This window comes from Somniosus microcephalus, chromosome 11 (genome assembly GCF_052327205.1).
Source record: "Somniosus microcephalus isolate GS21.2 chromosome 11, FLI_Smic_1.0, whole genome shotgun sequence".
In the NCBI taxonomy this organism is placed as follows: domain Eukaryota; kingdom Metazoa; phylum Chordata; class Chondrichthyes; order Squaliformes; family Somniosidae; genus Somniosus; species Somniosus microcephalus.
In genome coordinates, this window is record NC_140997.1 from 195,897,038 (window position 1) to 195,915,277 (window position 18,240).

An 18,240-nucleotide genomic window follows, 5' to 3' on the forward strand; every position below is an offset into this window, starting at 1 on the left:
TGAACTTGTTAAGTATTGTACCTTTGCCAGTGTCCCAACTTTGGTGTATCTGCTGGGGCAAGTAGAAATACTGCAGTTCAAATGTAGTTGGAGTTAGAAACAGGTCGACCAAATACAATGGGATCTGGATAAGTTGGACTAATGAATGGAAACCAGCATTTAATGTGGACAAGTGCAAGCTAATGAGACAAGGGGAGGGAAATATATATTGTGGGAATACAAACTCAATGGTTCGTATAGAACCTTGGTTCAACCACACTTGGCGTACTGTGTGCAGTTTTTTTCGGTGATATGGACATCGCTGGCAAGGCCAGCATTTATTGCCCATCCCTAATTGCCCTTGAGAAGGTGGTGGTGAGCCGCCTTCTCGAACCGCTGCAGTCCGTGTGGTGAAGGTACTCCCACGGTGCTGTTAGGGAGGGAGTTCCAGGATTTTGACCCAGCGACGATGAAGGAACTGCGATATATTTCCAAGTCAGGATGGTGTGTGACTTGGAGGGGAACTTGGAGGTGGTAGTGTTCCCATGCGCCTGCTGCCCTTGTCCTGCTAGGTGGTAAGAGGTCGCGGGTTTGGGAGGTGCTGCTGGAGAAGCCTTGGCGAGTTGCTGCAGTGCATCTTGTAGATGGTACACACTGCAGCCACGGTGCACCGGTGGTGGAGGGAGTGAATGTTTAAGGTGGTGGATAGGGTGCCAATTAAGCGGGCTGCTTTGTCCTGGATGGTGTCGAGCTTCTTGTGTGTTGTTGGAGCTGCACTCATCCAGGCAAGTGGAGAGTATTCCATCACACTCCTGACTTATGGAAAGGATTTGGGGAGTCGAGGTGAGCCTCTGGCCTGCTCTTGTCGCCACAGTGTTTATGTGGCTGGTCCAGCTACGTTTCTGGTCAATGGTGATCCCCAGGATGTTGATGGTGGATTCGGCAGTGGTAATGCCGTTGAATGTCAAGCGACGGTGGTTGGATGCTCTCTTATTGGAGATAGTCATTGTCTGGCACTTGTGTGGCACGAATGCTACTTGCCACTTATCAGCCCAAGCCTGAATGTCGTCCAGGTCTTGCTGCATGCGGGCATAGACTTCATTATCTGAGGAGTTGTAAATGGAACTGAACACTGCAAGCATCAGCGAACCTCCCCACTTCTGATCTTATGATGGAGGGAAGGTCATTGATTAATCATCTGAAGATGGTTGGGCCTAGGACACTGCCCTGTGGAACTCCTGCAGCAGTGTCCTGGGGCAGAGATCATTGGCCTCCAGCAACAACAGCCATCTTCCTTTGTGCTAGGTATGACTCCAACCAGTGGAGTGTTTTTCGCCTGATTCCCATTGACTTCAGTTTTACTAGGGCTCCTTGATGCCACACTCAGTCAAATGCTGCCTTGATGTCAAGGGCAGTCACTCTCACCTCACCTCTGGAATTCAGCTCTTTTTTCCATGTTTGGACCAAGGCTGTAATAGACTCATAGAATAGTTACAGCACAGAAGGAGGCCATTCGGTCCGTCGAGCCCATGCCGGCTCTGCAAGAGCACTTCAGCTAGTCCCACTCCCCTGCCCTTTCCCCGTAGCCCTGCAATTTTTTTTCCTTCAGGTACTTATCCAATTCACTTTTGAAAGCCACGATTGAATCTGCCTCCACCACCCTCTTGGGCAGTGCATTCCAGATCTTAACCACTTGTTGTGTAAAAATGTTTTTCCTCTTGTCGCCTTTGGTTCTTCTGCCAATCACCTTAAACCTGTGTCCTCTCATGTGAACTCATCCAAAACTCTGCTGCCCTTATCCTAACCCGCATTAAGTTCCGCTCACTCATTACCCCTGTGCTCGCTGTCCTACATCGGCACTCAGTCGATTTTAACATTCACATTCCCTTGTTCAAAACCCCCCATGGCCTCACCCCTCCCTATCTCTGTAAGCTCCTCTAGACCTATGAGGTATCTGCGCCCCTCCAATTCTGGCCTCTTGTGCATCCCCGATTTTAATTGCTCCTCCATTGGCGACTTATTTCCTATGTCAACTTGCATTTCTATAGCATGCAACATAATACATAACCCCAAGTGCTTCACAGAAGAGAAACAAACAAGCAGTAATAGAAGAATGGATGTACAGGAAACTATGATGTAATGATGTCTGGAGCGAAGTGGTCCTGGGGGAACCCAAACTGAGCATCGGTGAGCAGGTTATTGGTGAGTAAGTGCCGCTTGATAGCACTGTCGACGACATCTTCCATCACTTTGCTGATGATTGAGAGTAAACTGATGGGGCGGTAATTGGCCGGATTGGATTTGTCCTGCTTTTTGTGGACAGGACATAGCTGGGCAGTTTTTCCCATTGTCGGGTAGATGCCAGTGTTGTAGCTGTACTGGAACAGCTTGGCTAGAGGTGCGGCTAGTTCTGGAGCACAAGTCTGGAGCTAGTCCAGTAACATAACCACTACGCTACCAAACCGAGTTCTGGTATCCATACTACAAAAAAAGATATTGAAGCACTGGAAAAAGTGCACAAGTGCACAAGGATAATACCAAAATTGAAAGGATACACTATCAGGAAAGATTGAGCAGGCTGTGGATTTTTGCTTTGGAAAAGAGACTAAGAGGAGACCTGATGGAGGTGTTCAAATTATGAAAGTTTCAATAGGATGGATGTGGAAAAACTGTTTCCACTTGTGGGTGAGTCCAAAACAAAGGGGCATATATATAAGGTAGCCACTAAGAGATCAAATAAAGAATTTAGGATAAATGTCTTTACCATGGTGAGAATGTGGAACTCGCTCCCACACAGAGTGGCTGAAGCAGATTGCATTGATACATTTAAGGGGAGGATTGGAGCATACACGAGAGAGAAGGGACCAGAGCGGCAGGATGGGAAGAGATAACGAGATGAGACAGAGGCTCGTGAGGAGTATAAACACCAGCATCGACCAGTTGGGCCAAATGGCCTGTTTCTGTGCTACAGATTCTATGTAATTGTATGAGTGGGTTCTGGGAATATTGGTGGACAGCTCACTGAAACTGACAGCACATGTGTGGTACAGGTAGACTACCTTTTATCCGAACTTCCGAAAACCGAAACCCTCTAGGCTTTTTCGTTCAGCGTAAGTCGTGCGCACGACATGACCAGAGTGGCGCACGACCCCCCCGCCGACCCCGACCCCCCCGCGGACACCCCCGCCGACTTACGCTGAGCAGAGGGTCAGCGTAAGTCGTGCGCACGACCCCCCCCCCCCACGGAACCACCTGACTCTCTTCCAAAGGCTCGAAAGCAACGAGAGCTCTGAGCCCGCGGCGGTGCCGGCCCCTGTTCCGACCGAGCACGACGACCTGTTGGTGGAAATGCGGAACTTCATTGCATTCCAGGCTAGCAGCGACGGACAAGCCACGACTGCGGACCCCCCCCCCCCCGCCGACCCCGACCCCTGCGGACCCCCGCCGACCCCCCCCCCCCCCCGCAGACCCCCGCCGACGCCGGACCCCCGCCGACCCACCTTCCGAAATCCGAAATTTTCCGAAGACCGAAACACGGCTGGTCCCGAGGTTTTCAGATAAAGGATAGTCTACCTGTAGTAGTAAGGAAAGCTAACTGGATCTTGGGATGTGTAGCCAGAGGAATAGAGCAAAAATTACCAAAAGGTGGATGAGTCTGTATAGGCCACATCTGGAGTATTCTGTACAAAGATATCCAGTCATTGGAGGTAGTGCTTGTGTATCCCAGGGGCGCAGTTAGTTCGACGCGTCCCCTGGGATCACATGGGCCATGGAGAGCCAATCGTAGCAGGGAATCTCTATTCATAGATTTGACAGGAAGACCTGTCAAATCTATGAATAGAGATCGGCCCCAAAACCTAACTAAAACTTCAAGTAAATTTTTTTTTTTAATCACATTTTTAAAATAACTATAAATTACATAAAATAACTATTTTAAACAGTTTAAATTTTTGAAAAAATTAATTAGTTTTTAACGGGGCTAAAAATAAACTTACCTTATTTAAAAATAATACACCTGTGGAAAAAATGTTTTAATTTTACTTAATTCACCACTTACCTTGTTAAAAGCAGGCCTTGCGACTGCTTTTTAAAAGCGTAGCTGCTGGAGACTTACCCTCCCGGAGAAACCGGTTAAAAAAAAAACAGAAGTTCCAGGCGTATGCGCTGCCTCTCCGGCGCACGCATTCGACCTGTGAACTCCTTCCTTCAAGGGAACGGAAGTTCCGGTTTCCCGCGCATGCGCAGTGCATGCACGAAACCGGCACTTTTGTTGGCCCTATGCGCGAGTACCCAGCGCGTACTCACCCGTGGGGATCCGAATTTCTGGCCCTTTGTGCCTCTCTTCACGGAAGAAGATAGATGCAAAAAACTTCCCGGAAATAGTGGAGAACCAAGACTCCAGCGAGAATAAGGAACTGAAAGAAATTAGTATTAGTAAAAAAATAGTACTGGATAAATTAATGGGACTGTAAGCCGATAAATCCCATGGACCTGATGCACTGGTTGTCATTTTCCAAAATTCCATAGATCCTAGAACAGTTCCTGTCGATTGGAAGGTAGCAAATGTAGCCTCATTATTTAAGAAAGGAGGGAGAGAGAAAACGGGGAACTACAGACCAGTTAGCCTGACATCAGTAGTAGGGAAAATGCTAGAATCTATTATTAAGGACGTGGTAACAGGGCACTTAGAAAATAATAATAGGATTGGGCAGAGTCAACACGGATTTATGAACAGGAAATCGTGTTTGACAAATCTGTTGGAGTTTTTTGAGGTTGTAACGAGCAGTGGATGTGGTGTATTTGGATTTTCAGAAGGCTTTCGTTAAGGTGCCACACAAGAAGTTATTAAACAAAATGAGGGCTCTTGGGATTAGGGTTAATACACTAGCATGGATTGGTTAATGGACAGAAAACAGAGCGTAGGAATAAATGGGTCATTTTCAGGTTGGCAGGCTGTAACTAGTGGGGTACCGCAAGGATCAGTGCTTTTGCCTCAGCTATTCACAATTTACATCAATGATTTGAATGAGGGGACCAAATGTAATATATCCAAGTTTGCTGATGATACAAAGCTGGGTGGGAATGTTAAGTTGTGAGGAGGATGCAAGGAGGCTTCAAGGGGATATAGACAGGCTAAGTGAGTGGGCAAGAACATGGCAAATGGGATATAATGTAGAGAAATGTGAAGTTATCCACTTGGTAGGAAAAACAGAAAAGCAGAGTATTTTTTAAATCGTCTGAGATTGGGAAATGTTGGTGTTCAGAGGGATCTGGGTGTCCTTGTAGAAGAATCACTGAAAGTTAACCTGCGGGTACAACAAGCAATTAGGAAAACAAATGGTATGTTGGCCTTTATTACAAATGGATTTGAGTACAAGAGTAAAGGCGTCTTACTGCAATTATATAGGGCCCCGGTGAGACCACACCTGGAGTATTGTGTACAGTTTTGGTCTCCTTACTGAAGGAAGGATATACTTGCCATAGAGGGAGTGCAACGAAGGTTCACCAGACTGCTTCCTGCAATGGGAAGATTGTCCAATGAGGAGAGATTGAGTAGACTAGGCCTATATTCTCTAGAGTTTAGAAGAATGAGTGGTGATCTCATTGAAACATACAAAATTCTTAAAGGGTAGATGCAGGGAGGATGTTTCCCCTGGCTGGGGAGTCTAGAAGTAGGGGTTACAGTCTCAGAATAAGGGGTTGATCATTTGGACTGAGATGAGGAGAAATTTCTCCAGTCAGAGGATTGTGAATCTTTGTAATTCTCTACCCCAGAGGGCTGTGGAGGCTTAGCCGTTGAATATATTCAAGACAGAGAGCGGTAGATTTTGAAATATTAAGGGAATCGAGGGATATGGGGATAGTGCAGGAAAGTGGAGATGAAGTAGATCAGCCATGATCTTATTGAATGGCGGAGCAGGCTCGAAGGGCCAAATGGCCTACTCCTGCTCCTATTTCTTATGTTCTTATGTAGTACAGAACAGAACAACCAAACTAAGAAAAGGTTAAGGTATTTGAGCTATGAGGAAACATTGAAGGGTCTGGGGTTGGTTGTTCTGTGGAAGAGAAGGCTCAGAGGAAATATTATTTAAGTAGTAACGAGTCTCAATGGAAATAGATAAGCTGGACCCTGATAGTACATTTGAGATTGCCACACACACTAGAACCCGGGAACACAGGATCAAACTTAGAAGAGGGAAGGTGCACAGGCAGTTTAGATTTAACTCCACAGGAGGTGGTAAACCATTGGAACAGACTGCAAAGGGAATCAGTAGAGGCAAACAACGTGGAAAAATTTAAGAGCGAGTTGGAAAGATATTTGAGGTAGTGGGCTTTGGAGAGTTATTAACTTTTAGGGCTGCACAGATGGACTACATAATCTTTTCCAGTGTGGTACTTTCCAATATGAAAACAAAGAAATAAAGACATGCATTTATATATCGCCTTTCACAACCTCTGGATGTCCCAAAGAGCTATACAGCTAATGAAGTACTGTTGAAGTGTAGTTACTGTTGTAATGGAGGAAATGCGGCAGCCAATTTACACACAGCAAGGTCCTTGGAATATAAAAGGCTAAGGGGTGATTAGGTTTTAAGGAATTTGAAATGAATTGATAGGGTGGATAGAGAGAAACTTTTTCTGCTAGTGGGGGAGTCTAGGACAAGGGGATATAACCTTAAAATCAGAGCCAGGCCATTCTTCAAGCAAAGGATGTTAGCAGCGTGGAACTCTCCCCCACAAAAAGCAATAGATTATAGATCAATTAATCATTTTAAATTTGAGATCGATAGATTTTTGCTAGACAAGAGTATAAAAGGAGATAAAGCCAAGGCAGGTGGATGGAGTTAAACTACAGATCAGCCATTATCTCATTGAATGGCAGAACAGGCTCGAGGGGCTGAATGGCCTGCACTTGTTCTTATGTCCCACCAACAACAATGTGATAATGACCAGATATTCTGTTTCAGTGATGTTGGTTCAGGGATAAATATTGGTCAAGGCACCAGGGAGAACTCCCCTGCTCTACTTCAAAATAGTGTCATAGGATCTTTTACATCCTGAGAGGGCAGACGAGGCCCCAGTTTAACGTTTCATTCAAAAGATGGCACCTCCGACAGTGCAGCATTCCCTCAGTACTGCACTAAAGTGTTAGTCTAGATTTTGTGCTCAAGTATCTGAAGTGAGACTTGTCCCCACAACCTTCTGACTCAGAGGCATTAATGCACATCACTAAAGATTTTCTTTACATATAAACTTAGTGTGGCATAGAATTTAACATTTTCTATACTGCAAGCTCCTGATTGTTTCACAAAATGGTCTTGAATATTGAACTTTAAAGGACCAGAATATGTTTGATTATCTAATTTTAGGCACTCCAAGAATATGATACTTGTGAGATGAGAGAAATAAATGGAAAGCTATTAATTAGGACAACGCACTGAAAATTAATCTAATTTTTCAAATCTGCTCATCAAATCAAGACATATTAATACTGATTGTGAACAAACTGAGATCTGTTGGTAGCTAAGAAAACATTGGTAACCACGGAGTCCCATTTCATCATATTCTTGGAGTGCCTAAAGTAAATAGAAATAGTCATCACAAATAGCTGTGTGAGAAACTGGTATTTTGCAAGGTTTGGAAGCTGCCCTAAATGAAAAGGCTATACTGCTTTTGTGAAGTGCCGTTTTAGACTAATGCGCCTCGACATCCTTAGTCTTGAATGTTATAGCTATGCAGTTTTACTGCAGGTGTAGCTTTTAACATTTTATTCTCTCAACTCTTTGAAAGCTTCAACAATAAATGCTTAACCTACTTGTTTGTTACTCAAGATTTAAACATTGCACTGGCAAACATAAATTTTGGAAACATAAACAAAAGAGAAGCAAATTTCTAAACAAGCTTTTACAATTTGGTCAACGAAAGGAGCTAGTCCCTTTTCAACATGTGACATCCTTTAGGGTTGGTTTGAATTGGTAACGTTTCGATGGTCATCATGTGAAAGGACCACAAACAGTGTTTGGATTATACCCTGATGCCTTGAGTGATGGTATGCAATAAGTAACAAAATACTCAGTATAAAGAGAAATCCTGAAATTTATCCCTGCAGCAATGGGTCAGTTTAAAGAGAGACAGGATGTAATGTAAAACCATCACTTGTCCCTTTGATCAAAGGACAGGTTATCTACCTTCACCCAGCAGGCGATTAACACACAAGTACATTCCGCTTTAAACAACAGTGACAAGGCCGTGCTAACTATTTGAAGTTTGTCTTCTTACACGTACAAAGAAGTATGCAGATAACTTCAGTTTTTCCTAGTGTATATGCGAAGATTATTGTACTACAGTTTGCATGTTAATTTTAAACAATTCATTATACTTCAAGGTGGTTAATTTTTTTCACAATATACATATATTTGGCCGGGTCATGGGTTTAAGAAGATACAGATCATGTATTCTTTAGTACAAAAGCTTATTTAGAAACATATTGCTCTATATCAAAAGTGGCACAATTTAATGAACTTTGACAATGAATAATGAAGTGTCAAACTGACCCCTTTGTGAATGGTTAGCAGATTTGCAATGGCAAAGGTAAGAGTGAAGATTGTTAATCCGATGCTTAAAGATTTTAAATTTACATACAATCATCAAAATTATATACCAAAATGAAAATTAACCAAATTGAAGAGAGGGAAATTTAGCTTTATAAAATAAACTCTGTTTAACCAGGGTAAGCGCTTAAGTGGAACAGGCTACATCTGTTTTTTTAAGCAAGAGTCATTTTCTCTCTAGCTTTAGAATCCTACCTATTGACACCACACACTCCGAGTCCACAAACAAAAGGGCAGGTGCTCAGCATGCTCCTGCCAATTCTGCAGCATAGCTGCCCATCAGAAGTTCTGTAAGTGGCCTGAGGTGACATGCCACCAGCTTTCCTTCCTTATGGAGAAGTGTTGGGCCTACAGTCTGTGGGACTCATCCAAATAAACTGCTTAAGATTGAGAAGCAAATGAGATGTTAATATGTTTTGTAAACAGCAGAACAACTTGCATTTATGTAGTGTCTGTAATATTTTCAAACATCCAAAGGCAATTTGCAGAGAGGAAAAGAGGGTTGGATACTAAGGTATAGAGTGAGAGTAGGAGAGATGACCATAAACAAGAGGTGTGTCGCAAGAAGGCTTTTAAAGGTGGAAGGAGAAGTAGAGAGATGGAGGAAGGGAATTCTGGAGAACAGGGCTGAAGCAGTTGCAAGTTCTGCCATCAAGGGTAGGGTCAAGAAGGATGCACAGAAACACAGATTTGGAGGACCCAAGGTTGCTGTAGGGAAGTAAGGTTGGAAGAGTTTGCAGAGGAGGGTGGGGCAAGGTCATGGAGAGACTTGGAAATGAGGATGAGGCAAGGTCATGGAGAGACTTGGAAATGAGGATGAGGTTTTGATGCATTGGAAAATAAGAGCCAGTACAGGTCAGTGAGGTTGGAGGTGTTGGGCACACAGGACAGGATGTGGGTGGTGGAATTTTGAAACACTTGGAGTTTATGGAAGCTCAAGGGTAGGAGGTCAACAAAGAGAAATCAAGTCGACAGGTGACAAATACATGGTTAAAGGTTTTGGCAGCATTGGAAGTGAGGTAGGGCGGAGGTAGAAATAAGCAGTCTTGGTGACTGGGATAAGTCTGTACATGAAGGTATGCTGTGTTGCAACACCAGTTTACACTATTCATTTTTAACTAATGAAAGTAAAGGTACAAAGAGTACAGAATGAGTATCAGACAACACAACTGACCTGCTTTAAGAACTAATTGTGCAATTAGAATCTACTTTGGATTTAAACCGAAGGACTTAAACTAGTCATGAAATGAGGGTAATATTTCAGGCCTTTATTATTATCTAGTAGTTAGTACTTAGCTGTCCCAATGATGTAAGTTATTTAATAAGGGCATCATGTTTCCATGAATAGTGTGTGATGACAGCTGCAGTGCCCCATAATTACAGTTTCTCAATGTATAAGTGGCAATTTTTTTATTTAAACTTCCAGGTTTTCTTAGCAAAGTTCGATTAAAGGAGTGCTTGATCAAACACTGCCAAAGTGCATGACAAAGAGTGGGACTAGGATTTTCATTCTAATGCTACATTCCTGAAGTTAGAATATCTACAGAATAAAATGGCATTGCAAAGAAAATCCAAGTTTAGGAATTGTTTTCTCCTATGTTGGAAAAATGTAATTGTGCAACACTGTAGGTTTCATAACTAACTCTTGCACCTCTTCTCAGTATTGAATATCATTTTAATTATCATCTGAAAAATAAAGTTATGCTACTATAATAATTCAATAAACCAGTAAACATAGAACTATAGCCAATTTATAATTGTTGTATAATATGTCATGTTTTAATAAATGCTAATTATGAGCATTACAGTTTTGCTGTGACTTTGGCCCACCATTTAAGGCTCATTTCTTTGTCTTCAACCCTGTGCAATTTCCACAGAGGTGCTTATTAGGAAGTTAGGAGTAAGCAGGGAAGCAGATGTTTTAGAATGATTTAATGAGTTAGGTAAGTATAGACACTTTTAACTTTTATCAGGGTCCAAGTGTCAAGTGAGTGCTTACACAGTAAATTGGCTCTGACCTCTGTGTAACCAGTTATGTAAATATGCTGTCCCAAGCATGTGCAGTTCCCTTATGTTGGCACGGTGGCATTTGTTGTTCTGCATATGCACTACGCTTATTGCAGTGACACCATGATGGTCCCTTGTATTGGCAAGCTTGTGTCCTGATGACGAACACCAACTTTCAGTTGAGTTCTGAATTTAGGAGGCCATCAGGCAGAAGTTCTGGTTCCAGTGGTAAATTGAGTGAGCCAGAAAAAGAGGGTCTTCATTTGTGTCAGTCATGTAGAGGACCAGTAGATTTGCATTTGTCAGTGCCATCGATTGCTGGGGACCCGCTCAGGAATCAACAATTCTGGACAGAAACCACGATCTACAAAGCAATCCTTACAGTAGCTATTATTTACTGCAGTTTTATATATATATATAAAATTAACTGAATTGGGAACATTTTATAATATCTTTGTTCTAGTGAATAGTTCAAATCTGGAAAACTAGTTGTATGCTTCAAACGGAAGGTGTATGAAGTCAATCTTAATGTTCTACATGTTTCAAACCTAACCAAAAAAAATGTTAGATGCCTTTTTAAAAAAAAATTAGAACTATCTGGCTAAGCCACCAAGTAATGCAGAATTCTTAATCAGTCGGTAAATGTTAGCTAAAGTTGTGTTGTGTTAGTTTAAAACAAATGATGAATGGTCTAATGTTTATTTTTTTAAAGGTGAAACAGTAAGTTATTGTGAGTGTAGGATGTTTGCAAATGTATTTATAAATGGTCAATAAATCCTTTTAAAAGTTCCCATAGCTACAATAGCCCACAGTATAAATAATGGATATGCTGGGAACCAGTCCACAATACAGAGTTAAAAACTTGAATGAGTGAATCCCTGATATCTGATGCAGGACAAAGTTGCCTGTAATTTATAAAGGATCTCCAGAAACTACCTTCTCTGACCTTCCTCCTCCATACCTTCCAACTTTACCTTTTTTATCAAATGTGAGGAACTCATGTAATGCGTCCAAAATCAAGGCCATTCATGTGGCTGTTTCAATCTCCCCTGCCCTCTCCTTTCCCCATACCCCACTTCTGTCAGGCACCCTCACAAACATAGTCCCCTTTCTGCAGTTTCCCTCTTATCTCCCCAGATCCTCATCACCTCCATGAAGCTTAGCATCTGCTCCCTCGACCATATCCCAACTCACTTTCAACCTTCCCCCTTCTTGGCCCCATACTTGTCGACATCTTCATTGTGTCTCTATCTGACATTGTCCCCATCCTTTACAAAACTGTATCCTCTCTTCCCTCCCCACCTTCTTAAAAAGCCCACCCTCAGTTCCACTATTTTCTACTGCCATATCTCCAATCTACCCCTTCTAAGGTGCCCAAACACATTGTTCCAATTGTGGCCTCACTTCTCCCGCCGCTCCCTGTTTAGGTCCACCCAATCCAGTTTCCATTTGCAGTAAGGTTGCCTTGGTTGAGGTCACTGATGACATCCTGTGTAACTGTGACTGTGGATCACCACCACTCCTCATATTCCTCGACCTCTCTGCTGTCTTCCCCACCTTTGACCACTCCATTTTCCTCTGTAGTCCATCTCCTTGGTACTGCTCTGTCGTGGCCACCTGTGGTGTGCCTCACAGCTGCATCCTTCATCCTTTTCACTTCAGTATCTACATCTCAGAAAAAATTCTGAGGGACCATATTAATTGTCATTTACAAAGGCACGGATTAATCAAAGAAAGTCAGCATGGATTTATTAAGCGAAGGTTGTGTCTGACTAGCTCGATTGAGGAGGTAACAAGGAGGGTCGATGAGGGTAGTGCATTTGATGTAGTCTGCATGGATTTTAGCAAGGCTTTTGACAAGGTCCCACATAGCAGACTGGTCAGAAAAGTAAAAGCCCATGGGATCCATGAGAAAGTGGCAAGTTGGATCCAAAATTGGCTCAGTGGCAGGAAGCATGGTCGATGGATGATTTTGTGACTGGAAGGCTGTTTCCAGTGGGGTTCCACAGGGCTCAGTACTAGGTCACTTGCTTTTTGTAGTATATATCAATGATTTAGACTTCAATGTATGGGGCATGATTAAGAAGTTTGCAGATGATACAAAAATTGGCCATGTGGTTGATAATGAGGACTGTTGAGCTGTAGACTGCAGGAAGATATCGATGGACTGGTTAGGTGGGCAGAAAAGTGGCAAATGGAATTCAGTCCAGAGAAGTGTGAGGTAATGCATTTGAATACACAATAAATGGTAGGATACTGAGAAGTGTAGAGGAACAGAGGAACCTCGGAGTGCATGTCCACAGATCCCTGAAGGTAGCAGGACAGGTAAACAAGGTGGTTAAGAAGGCATACAGGATACTTTCCTTTATTAGTCGATGCATAGAATATAAGAGCAGGGAGGTTATGCTTGAACTGTATAAAACACTAGTGAGGCCACAGCTGGAGTACTGTGCCCAGTTCTGGTCACCACATTACAGGAAAGATGTGATTGTACTAGAGAGGGTACAGAGGAGATTTACGAGGATGTTGCCAGGACTGCAGAATTTTAGCTATGAGGAAAGATTGGATAGGCTGGGGTTGTTTCTTTTGGAACAGAGGAGGCTATGGGGAGATTTAATTGAGGAGTATAAAATTATGAGGGTCCTCGATAGAATGGATAGGAAGGACCTATTTCCCTTAGCAGAGAGGACAATAACCAGGGGGCATAGATTTAAAGTAATTGGTAGAAGGATAAGAGGGGAGTTGAGGAGAAATTGTTTCACCCAGAGGGTGGTGGAGGTCTGGAACTCGCTGCCTGAAAGGGTGGTAGAGGCAGAAACCATCATCGCATTTAAAAAGTACTTGGATAAGCACTTAAAGTGCCGTAACATACAAGGCTACGGACCAAGAGCTGGAAAGTGGGATTAGGCTAGATAGCTCTTTTTCGGCCAACACAGACATGATAGGCCGAATGGCCTCCTTCTGTGTAGTAAACTTCTATGATTCTATGACTACCCTTCAGCAAGATCACATTACTTGACCCTGAGCTTAACTTCCTCCCCCACATCCGATCTGGCGCCGAGACTGCTTTCTTTCCCCTACACAACATGGCCTAGTTGCAGCGATGCTACCTGAAATAAATGATCACTTCATAGTGATTTGAAAGAAAGAACTTGCATTTATATAGTGCCTTTCACATTATCAGGATGTCCCAAAACGCTTCACAGCCAATGGAGCACTTTTGAAGTGTAATCGCTCCAGTAATGTAGGGAAACAAGGCAGTGATTTGTGCACAGCAGGGTCCCACAAACAACAGGGAGATAAATGACCAAATAGTCTGTGTGTGATGTTGGTTGTGGGATAAATATTGGGCAAGACATCAGAAGAATTCCCATGTTCTTCTTTGAATGGTGCCATGGGATCTCTTTCGTCCACCTGAGAAGGCAGACGGGGCCTCGGTTTAATGTCTCATCTGAAAGGCAGCACCTCTAACCGTTCAGCACTCACTGAGAACTGCAGTGAAGCGTCAGCCTGAATTATTCTGCTTAAGTTTCTGGAGAGTGGCTTCAGAGGCAGGAGTGCTTCCACTGAGCCAAGGCTGACACTTCAAGACACATTTGAGCTGGTAAACCTACAATGGATGTGCCATTATCAGAATAACCTAAATTAGAATTATGCATCATTTAAAATGTAAAGGATAAACTTTCAACAAGGGCACAGATATTAATTTTATGATGAACATTGAATGTTAATTATGTAGAAAGTAACCAGTCACTGAGACTCTTGCAAAAGATGATTCAGTTTTTCTTTATCAGACAGAGTAATCTTAAGTGGTTTAGAAAGCTTGTGCATCTATTACAGAAACCACAGAAGCTTACTATATGAAAGGAGGCCAGTCAGCCTATCGCATTTGTGCTAGATCTTTGCTAGAGCAATCCAAAACTAACCCCACTGCCCTGCATTCTCCTCTCTTTCAAATGTTTCTCTATTAGTCCTTTAAAAGATGCAATGGTCTCTGCATCAACTACTCCCACTAACAAAGCATTCCATGCTGAAACAACTCCCTGTGTAAATAAATTTTTCCGAGCCCCTATCCTCACTCCTTTTGTGACCATTTTAAATTGATGATCCTTTGTCACTGATTCTCCAACCAGAGGAAACAGTCTTTCCCTAGTCAACCTATCAAAAACCCTTCAGAATTGTTTTAAAACTCGATTTGTTTGTTATGCTTTAGCACCAGTTAACAAAGCTCTGAATATAAGGTATCACAATATATCCTAGAGATCCTCAGGCAAGAGTAGAAGAAATGTTAACAGTGTCATTAAATTTGGTTTGGTCTGATAACTTTGCAACTTGATGTTGGGAGGCTTTGGTCACCTTGTGTAATTGTATTCTCGTCATTGAGTCAACTGATGTCTCGGGTTCTTAATTAGATTGGATTATTATATTTAAAATTTCATTCTAAATTAATAAATTAATCTGGAATTGGCAACTTGATAGTTCTGAAAGGGATGTTGTAATCAAAAAATGAGCTTTGCGATCTTTTAAATATTTTATCCCAATTCCAGTTTTTTCCACGTACACCCAAGTGTAGATGTTTGCCATTTTTAAATAATTAACTTTATTGTACTCTTATTAAACATCATTAAAACACATTTTGGACAATTAATAAATATCAGTATGCACTAGAATCCTTTTATGTTGTGTAACTGACAAGTTAAAACTATTTAAAAAAGTACACTCCCAAAACAGGTGCTGAGATCAGACCTAAGTGATCTGTTTTGTGCTGTCACCTCATGTGAAACTGGAGGGCTCAAAGGCTATTCATTGTTCTGTTTACATGTTAACTTGCTGTGTTAAATAAAAGATCAATTCCACTATGTTGCTGTTTAAGCCATTCTTATCTGGGTGCTTTGTGGAGTACTGACAAGTGTCCTTCCCTAGCCAGCCCTTGACATAATGTCACAACTGCCAATCACATAGAGCCTTAAGTAATCGAGCAGTGCCTGGGGTGACTATTTGTTTGTTTTTCTGTGTTTCCTGTCAGAAAGGCCACTGGGCTTTGTTACACCTGTAGGTCATGAATGTCACTGACCTATCACCTTTACTGGCATCAAGTGTGAACTTTAGTTAGAGCAGCATGTTTTAGCATCCAGTCTTAAATAAAAGCCACTAATTAAAGAAAGTCCCTTGTCTGCAGTCCATACTTCTCAATTTGATACTGTTTTAATGGTGGTATCTGTAACAGAAGTAGGCATTTAGCAAGTGAGAAATGTTTGTTTGACAAGCTGTAATCGGAGATGATTTTAGTTGATTTTTATTTAAATGCATTTGTCCATCTCATTATCAGGCTACTACAGGACAAGAAGGTCATTGCAGGTTTTATAGAGAAATGGTCAAGCATTTTCAAAAATGGTTTACTTTTTTCAGTTCATTTATGTTTCTGTTGGAGAAAGATACCTAATTTGAGTGAAGTTAACACTTATCAGTATCATGACTTATGCTGCATTGATTTAATGCTAATAGTAGAATATTTAAAAATAGAACAAAATCAAGCGTTGGACAATGAAGTGTCTTCAGTTAAATCAGTTCCAGCTTATTTTCAAAAAGGTTGTATTCATATTGTGCCTATGGTATGGGTTGGTTACTGCTCTGTAGGGTCCCAATCCATCTGAAGCCCCCCTGAATCCCAATCTCATGATCTGTCGCACCATTTCAGTATTGTACAGGCATTAAAAAAAAGTCACCAAAGAAGACTGGAGGGGAAAAAAATCGAAGGAGACAAAAAATAAATGTAGCTATTGGAATTCCAAGTTTGATTAATGGGATTGCACTATATTAGAATGCAATTTAGATCTCTTAAGATCTCTTATTGGCTGGACACAGCAAAGCCATTGACAGCATCTCACTATAGCGCTGAAGACCTGTTCACCAGAGCTAGCAGCTTCCCTAGCCAAGTTATTCCTGTACAACTAAGGCACTGGCATTTACCCAACATTGTAGCAGATTGCCCAGGTATGTCCTATCCACAAAAAACAGGATAAATCTAACCCAGCCAATTTCTGCCCCATCAGCCTCTTCCCAATTACAGGAAACTTTGTGTTATCCGGAGGCTAAGTGTCCGGCAAGCTCGAGCCACCGGCAAAAATCAGGAGCCGTTTTGTTAGGTTTTTTTCTTCTCGTGGCTTTTTTTTCCAACAGTCAGGCTCTGGAAAGTCTCTCTGAAGCTGTTGCTAAGCTACAGAGACGCTGCCAAGGTACAGGCTGACTGTTTAAAAGCTGTTGCTAAGCAACAGTGTTTGTTGTCAGATACGGAGATGAAAAGCTCCGTATGCTTCAACATTAACGCTGGAGTGTCCGGCAGTTTTGAGGGAACGGCAACAGCTCGGTCCCGTCGGTGCCGGATAGCACAAAGTTTCCTGTATCAGTAAAGTGATTAAAGGCATCATTAATAGTTCCATCAAAAGATACCTGATCACCAATGTTCACTCTAAGTTACGGCAGAACCACTCAGCTCCAGACTTTATCACAGCCTTGAAGCAGAAGTGGACGCAAGAACTGAATGAAAGTCAAAGGGTGAGTGTAACTGCCATCGAGGTAGCATTGAACTGAATATGCCACCACGGAGCTCTAGGAAAACTGAGATTAATAGGGATCAAAGGAAAACCCTGCAGTGGTTGCAATCATAACAGATACAAAGGAGGATGGTTATCGGGAGCCAGTCATTATGGCCCCCAGCACATTAGTTCAAGAGAAATTTCCCGATCAACATCACCATGTCCCCCACTAACATCTTGGGCATTACCATTGACCAGAAGCTACTGGACTAACCATATCAACACTACAGCTGCAAGACCAGGGCAGATGCAAATTACCCTGTGACAAATGGTTCACTTCAAAGCCTATGCACCATCTACAAGGCTTAAGTCAGGAGTATATTGGAATACTCACCATTTGCCTGCATAGGTGCAGCTACTGTAACACTCAAGAATCTCAACACCATCCAAAACTGAGCAGTTCACTCGATTGGTGTCCTTGCCACTGGGCTCAACATACCCCCATCCGCCACTGGCACGTTGTGGTTGAAGTATGTACAATCTACATGATGCACTGCAGCAACTTGGCAAAGCTACTTTAACAGTACCTCCCTCCTCTGTGGCCTCTACCACTGAGAAGGACAAGAGCAGCCATGTCATGGGAACACCATTACCTCCAAGTCCCACACCATCCTGACTTGGACATATATCACCATTCTTCATCATCATTAGATCAATATCTTGAAATTTCCTACCTAACTCCATTGTGAGAACAAATATTGAAAAAATCTCTTACTCTTTTTCTCTCTTTCTGAAACAGCACCATCTTGGTTTCTTCCCTACAGGTGTCCTTTCTCTCACCAATGCATTTAGTCACAGAACTGTGTGATTGTATGTGGCTGACACAACACCCCTCCCTCGTGTGTGTTATTTGTTGGATAATTTATTTTATGCCTGGTGGCACAGTTCGGGATCTCTTTTTAACATTTTAATATAGAAAGGCTTTGGAAAGAGAGTTACTTTTTGCACTGGGTTTTTATAATCCTAGTGCATTCACTTGAGTTAAAAACAAGGGTGCAGGCAGTAGGTAGTTACGATGCTAATAAGCTAGTGTTGATTTAGTCTAA

At 42.3% G+C, this 18,240-nt stretch overlaps 1 protein-coding gene across 6 annotated transcripts in view; it reads left to right on the forward strand.

Moving 5' to 3' along the window:
• LOC147111092 (ERC protein 2) overlaps window positions 1-18,240 on the forward strand; it is an 885,067-nt gene that overhangs the window by 753,939 nt on the left and 112,888 nt on the right. The window lies entirely within an intron of this gene.